The sequence below is a fragment of the Podarcis vaucheri genome (genome assembly GCF_965113315.1).
Source record: "Podarcis vaucheri genome assembly, chromosome: 9".
NCBI classification, from domain to species: domain Eukaryota; kingdom Metazoa; phylum Chordata; class Lepidosauria; order Squamata; family Lacertidae; genus Podarcis; species Podarcis vaucheri.
Window position 1 is genome coordinate 41,480,793 of NC_138767.1, and position 5,822 is coordinate 41,486,614.

General features: G+C 42.6%; 1 long non-coding RNA gene across 1 annotated transcript in view; it reads left to right on the forward strand.

Annotated features, from left to right (window-relative positions):
- The window catches only part of LOC309540728, a 67,089-nt gene extending 66,377 nt beyond the window's left edge, over nucleotides 1–712 (forward strand). Inside the window, exon 2 of the long non-coding RNA XR_014223435.1 lies at nucleotides 558–712. This is a non-coding gene — a long non-coding RNA (uncharacterized lncRNA). The remainder of the gene's footprint in view (nucleotides 1–557) is intronic.
- Nucleotides 713–5,822: the final 5,110 nt, after the last annotated feature.

Below are 5,822 nucleotides of genomic sequence, written 5' to 3' on the forward strand. Positions count from 1 at the left end.
TAATCCTGGCCTGTGTTCTAGCCAATGTTAGTCCTATTCAGAGTAGACCTATTGAAATTAATGGACCTAACTTAGTCACACCTCATCATTTCAGTGGGCCTACTCTGAGACTAATCTTGGATGCAACCCAGAACATCTTATTTTTATTATATTATTAATGCCCATGTCTTTAAAAAGAGAGAAGTACATAATTAATTCCCCCACTGATATAGTTGGATTGGGTCCTGCTGGAATTTGAATTTTATTGCAGGCCAGAAAAACCTAAAGAGCTAGAAATGGAACCAAGGCAAAAAGGTGCTTTAATATCATTCACCCAGTAAAGTGGCTGTTCTGTAGACAAAAATGTATTGCTGAACTAAATATTGTTGGCAGGTTTTCTTTCCGCCTGACCTCAGTGCTTTAATTTTCAACTCTGAATCTGCACATGGTCTTATTATGCTTTTGCATATACTGTTGCAACATGTACAGTGTAGGACAAGGGCTTGTTAACCATAAGCATCTCTCTGGTTGGCAGGCAGCCTGCAGCAGCGCTTCTAACAGATGTTTCTGCTTTATAGATCAATACAAGAGGAGCTCTTGCCTTGTCCAGGATGGAAACAAATGCCAGCACAGCGTTCCAGTGACAACTATTATGACACACGGAGGTTAATCAGAGATGCCACGCTTTATGGTCACCGCTACCAATGAAAAAATAAAGTGATATTAAAAGAGACATGTTTTAATGATCCATCTAGAGTTGATTTGACTCTGGGAAGACCCCTGTCTTTTTGAAAGAGAAGTGGGAAACCTTTTTTCTTTTTCTTTTTTGGCTTGGGGACTACCTTCTTTTGTGGGCCACATACCAGTGATGGGTGAAGCAAAAAGGGAGCACACTGGAGGCTTCGCGTTGCTTTCGCTTGGTGCGCACCAACCCTTCTCGCTCTCCAGGCTCCAGGGATAGCCGCCTGAAGCCTTCAGAGCGCAGCGCAAGTTCCCGCTGTGCTCCAGAGGCTTCAGGTTCCTTTCGCTGAAGCCAGGAGAGTCTTGCTCTCCCGGCTTCAGCAAAAGGAACCCGAAGCCTGCAGAGCGCAGCGGGAACTTGCACTGCGCTCCGAAGGCAGCAGGTTGGGGAGCAGCGGAAAAGCTGCACATAGCCTTCCCGCTGCTCTCCAGTGCTGGCGGTGAGGGAAGCTCGGCTTTCCCCACCGCCAGCCCCACAAGCGAAAGGAACCCGAGGCTATCTGGAGGCTATCTCAAGGCTTCGGGTTCCTTTCGCTGAAGGGTAGATGCCCCTTCAGCTAAGGTGCAGCGCCCCTTCAGCTAAGCGGGAGGAGAAATGGAAGGGGCTCCGTTTCTCCTGTCGCTTCACTGAAGGGGCGCTGCGCAGAGAGGGGGAGATATTTTTGTTCTTGTTCTCCACCTCTAAAACAAGGTGCGTCCTACGGTCCAGTGCATCCTATAGAGTGAAAAATACGGCATTTGGATCAGCCACTCACAAACACTAATCAGCGAACCTTTCCAAATGAAAGGTGTTGGTAGAAAAGGGCAGAACATTAATTATTATTTTCATTTCTACTTACTGAGGAAAGACCCCACCAGACACAATAAATCCACTTACCATAACCACCAAAGAGCAGAGCGAAGAAGTTTCAAACAGCAAACATCACACCTTTGCTGAGCCCCTATGTGCAGAAGGAACGGCCACAGCAAACTGACAGAGCATCTGATTGGAAAAAGAGATCCCAGGTTCATCCTTGGCATTTCCATATAGGGCTGAGAAAGTCTCCTGTCTTGGACTGCAGACATCCACTGCCTGTCAGCATAGGGAGTGGTGAGTTAGATGAACCCATGATCTGACTTGATAGCCAACATGACGAAGATTCCTCTGACCCCTGTTTTAAATCCATTGGTTTTTCTTCTTCTGTATTAGCATTTAGTATCCGCTTTCTAGGCTGCATGCAGCCCCCTAAAAATGAAAGGCAGAAGAATGACTGACATTGGTGACATGGCTGACAAAAGAAGAAAACAGATGATGCATTTTCACAGCTTCCAAAAATGTTCAGAGAGAGAATTCAATGAATTCTGGGTAAATATCCACCTTCCAGTCTTCATTAGGAAGAATGCTTAGGCCAACTAACTGTACAGAAGTGGTACTCCAGATGGCTGTAACCTCAGAAATTATCCACACTATTAAATGCTCTCAGTCTCTCTATGCTCCAAACTGGTGAATAATAACAACAATAATAATAATTTATTATTTATACCCCGCCCATCTGGCTGAGTTTCCCCAGCCACTCTGGGTGGCTTCCAATCAAGTGTTAAGAACAATACAGCATTAAATATTAAAAACTTCCCTAAACAGGGCTGCCTTCAGATGTCTTTTAAAGAGAAGATAGCTGCTTATTTCCTTCGCATCTGAAGGGAGGGTGTTCCACAGGGCGGGCGCCACTACCGAGAAGGCCCTCTGCCTGGTTCCCTGTAACCTCACTTCTTGCAACGAGGGAAGCCCCAGAAGGCCCTCGGTGCTCCATCCCTGTTCCTGAGATTCACAGTGATCTCTGAACAAATACAGAAATGCAGGCCATTCAATGTTGGAAGCTGCCCAGAGTGGCTAGGGAAACCCAACCAGATGGGCAGGGTACAAATAAAAAATTCGTAGTAGTAGTAGTATTACTATATATCCACTTTGCCACAATCTCCTAGGTGGGTGTGGCAAGGGTGCCTGTCTTTCACCAGGTCCTTTCCTGAACTGGTTCTACTATATTGTTCCCCAGAAGAGACACAGGAAGCTGCTGTCTAGACAGGGGATCAGGGGCATAGTTTGGTTGACCTGGCTCAGCTTAGGTTGAGGAGCCATTGCTCAATAATGTTCCAATGCAGACTTTGCTTGCATAAGGTCCCAAGAAGAGTGCGTCACTATCTCTTGCTAAAGATGCCAGGGTGGAGATGCCACAGATACTTAAAGAGAGAGAGACAGTATACAAGTGGTTATATGCAAATGCTAGAAGCCTCCAAGCCAAGACAGGTGAACTGGAGTACTGGCTTTAGAAGATGGCATTGATATAGTGGGCATAAAAGAAACCCAGTGTAATGGAGAGAGCCAGTGGTACATGGTTTCTCTGGATAGAAATACTAGTGCCCGTACACCATTCATATCCCCCCACAACAGAACAGCTGGCATGTTGCTTGATAGCACCCTCACTCTAGGCATTTCAAGACTGTCACTATTTGGGGGAAAGATTCTGTCCCATACCAGCAAATTCACAACCATAGTTGATGGAGAGGTCTTGCACAACAAGCTTGCACTAGGCTAAAATATCAGACTTTTTGTGATAAGGAAAACGAAGGAGAGTGCACTGGAAAGAAACACTATCTAAACTCCCTGCAAACAGATCAGAAAGGATGCTCAACAGTACATCTGGATGCAACCACTGACTCAACACCACAGTGTAGTCAAGAGTGCTTCAGACTTCCACCTGGAAACAGGGGGAGAGATTCCTACCTCACTTCTTCACTCTTTTATTGATCCTGCAGCACCTTAGCTTTCTATTAAGGAGCTTTCAAAAGAACGTAAGAATTTTGGCCTTCATCTCCAGTTCTGGTGTTAATGGGGATAATTTAAAGTTCACACCCATTTCCCAAAAGGGTTCTCTCCCTTTTTTTTTAACCTTTAAAGTGTAATATGAAGTTTAAAATTATTTATTTTGATTGGAAGTATTTGGAAACTTTCCTCTCCATTGCTTTTTAAAAGGTGTCATTGTTTTATTAATGTTGATTAATAAAATTCCAAAAGCATTAGCAAAATTGAGTAAACTCCAACCTTTTTATGAGTGTGTGTCTCTGTGCGTGTGTGTGTGAAAATGAATGTAATAAAAAGATCCCAGCAGCTCTGTTAAACTGTATGCTTAGCAGTCTCCTTTGTGATCGTTCTACCAGATGTTTTATAATGCTAGACACAAGACCATTTGCTTTCCCCCCCTCTCTCTCTCAGGAGGCAAGAAAGAAGCCTTGGCTCTGACTCAGAAGCCTACAGATTGAGACCCTGTAGCTCAGGAACACTGTAGCCTTCCCTTCAGTTGCAGAGAAATCTGGATTATTCACAGACAATCACTTCCCTGTCTTCTCTGTTGAAAAAATAATTAATACTTTTTCAGACTGATCATCTGCATGCTTATTGTTGGAAGCAAGTCTCACATTATTTACTGTAGCCTACTTCCAACTAATTGTGCATTGGACGGCAGCTTTAGAGAGGTATTAAGGAGCCTACCGAATACATTTATCTTCCCTAAAATGCTGGTCCAAGCACTGTTCAAATGGGATAGTTGTCCCAAATACCTCTTCTGAAAGAGTTTTCTGTCATCTTAATATTCCAGTCATAGCATGAACTTCACCCTTGTCAGACAGACCAAACTACACAAAAGCAAGTCTTGTGATAAAACTATTTGTGGACTGTGACATTTAAGACTAGGGCATCTTAACCAGTTCTAGTCTTAGGATGCAAGCTGAAAAGTATGAACAGGATAAAAAAAGAGGATGTAGATCTTGGGGAAGAGGGAGAAACTGAACAGGACAGAGCTGGTTCACTCTCTGCACTTAAAGCTGGTTAATGCTTGCAATGAAAGAGGAGAAAAAAGACCACTTCGAAGAGTGGTCAGAAATATTTTCTCACCCGCCCCTTGGGCCTTAATGCAAATCAGAATCGCATGGAATTTAAATATGGGAAGGTAACCTACAGAGCTGAAAGGCACCTGTTCAAGAAGTTAGCATTTTGTTTTTAAATCATTGTCAGCTGGGGAAAAGGTTCCAGTTAATTTAGGAATACTTACTTTCACTATTCTTTCCAGGAACTGAAAACAAGCAAACTTTTAATAAACCAATCTAAATGTTTAGGTGTATGGAGAGAGACTCCTGTTTTACTGTTTTAGAAATATTTTATAGTTCCATGAAATTCTGGAAAGACTTATAAACCTAGCAGTGTTTGGGATGCAGACTGTTCAGAATAAACAAATAGCCTCTTAGATGCCACTGGAGATTCATTATAAACTTACCTAACCTATATTTTATATAACACAAAAGCCAAGATGATTACCACATGACTACAGCCATCTCTTACTGTGAAGAGCTGGTTATAGAGTTGCCTTGATTTAGAACAAGAGGGTGATACATTTAAACACTGGGGAAGAGCTGTCTCTATTATCGTGTTTGCACTTATTAAAGCCCTTCCTTGTCCAACAAGCCTTTTAAGAGGAGATTTTTTAAAAAATCCCAATCTGTATTAGACTTGAAATTATTTTAATAGGTGTTTTTACTGTTGATGTTTTCATTGTTAATTGCTTTGGGGGGTTAATGGGAAACAATTCACAAAGGAAATAAATAGACTGGCATCAAAATAATTGACAAACAATATGGTTAGTAGTACATCAAGAGATTTGGAGACCATATTTAAGACTCTCTGGGTAGAAATCTGGCTTTTAAAGAACCTGCACAGCTTTGGAACTTTTATACCGATGTAAAATTGTTTAACATGTTCAGTGAGCTAAGATCAGCAGGGGAAGTAGGTTTGTTTCAACCTTTCTGGAAAACGAGGGCAGAGTAATTTAGAAAAACAGCACCATTTTTTATGATTGCATTTTCCCCCCTGGATTGTGTAGCCCACAGCACAGATGGCTCAATACAGATGGCCATTCCGCCGTGGTTCACATGGCATAGATCCATTGAAATCAATGGTCTTGATTTTAATAGAACTGCATCACCAATTTGCATCAGCAGACAGCCATGTCAGTTTTATGTATTGCCAAGTCCTGGGGAGACATTCCAGGAATAGCCCCACACTGTTATGTTCT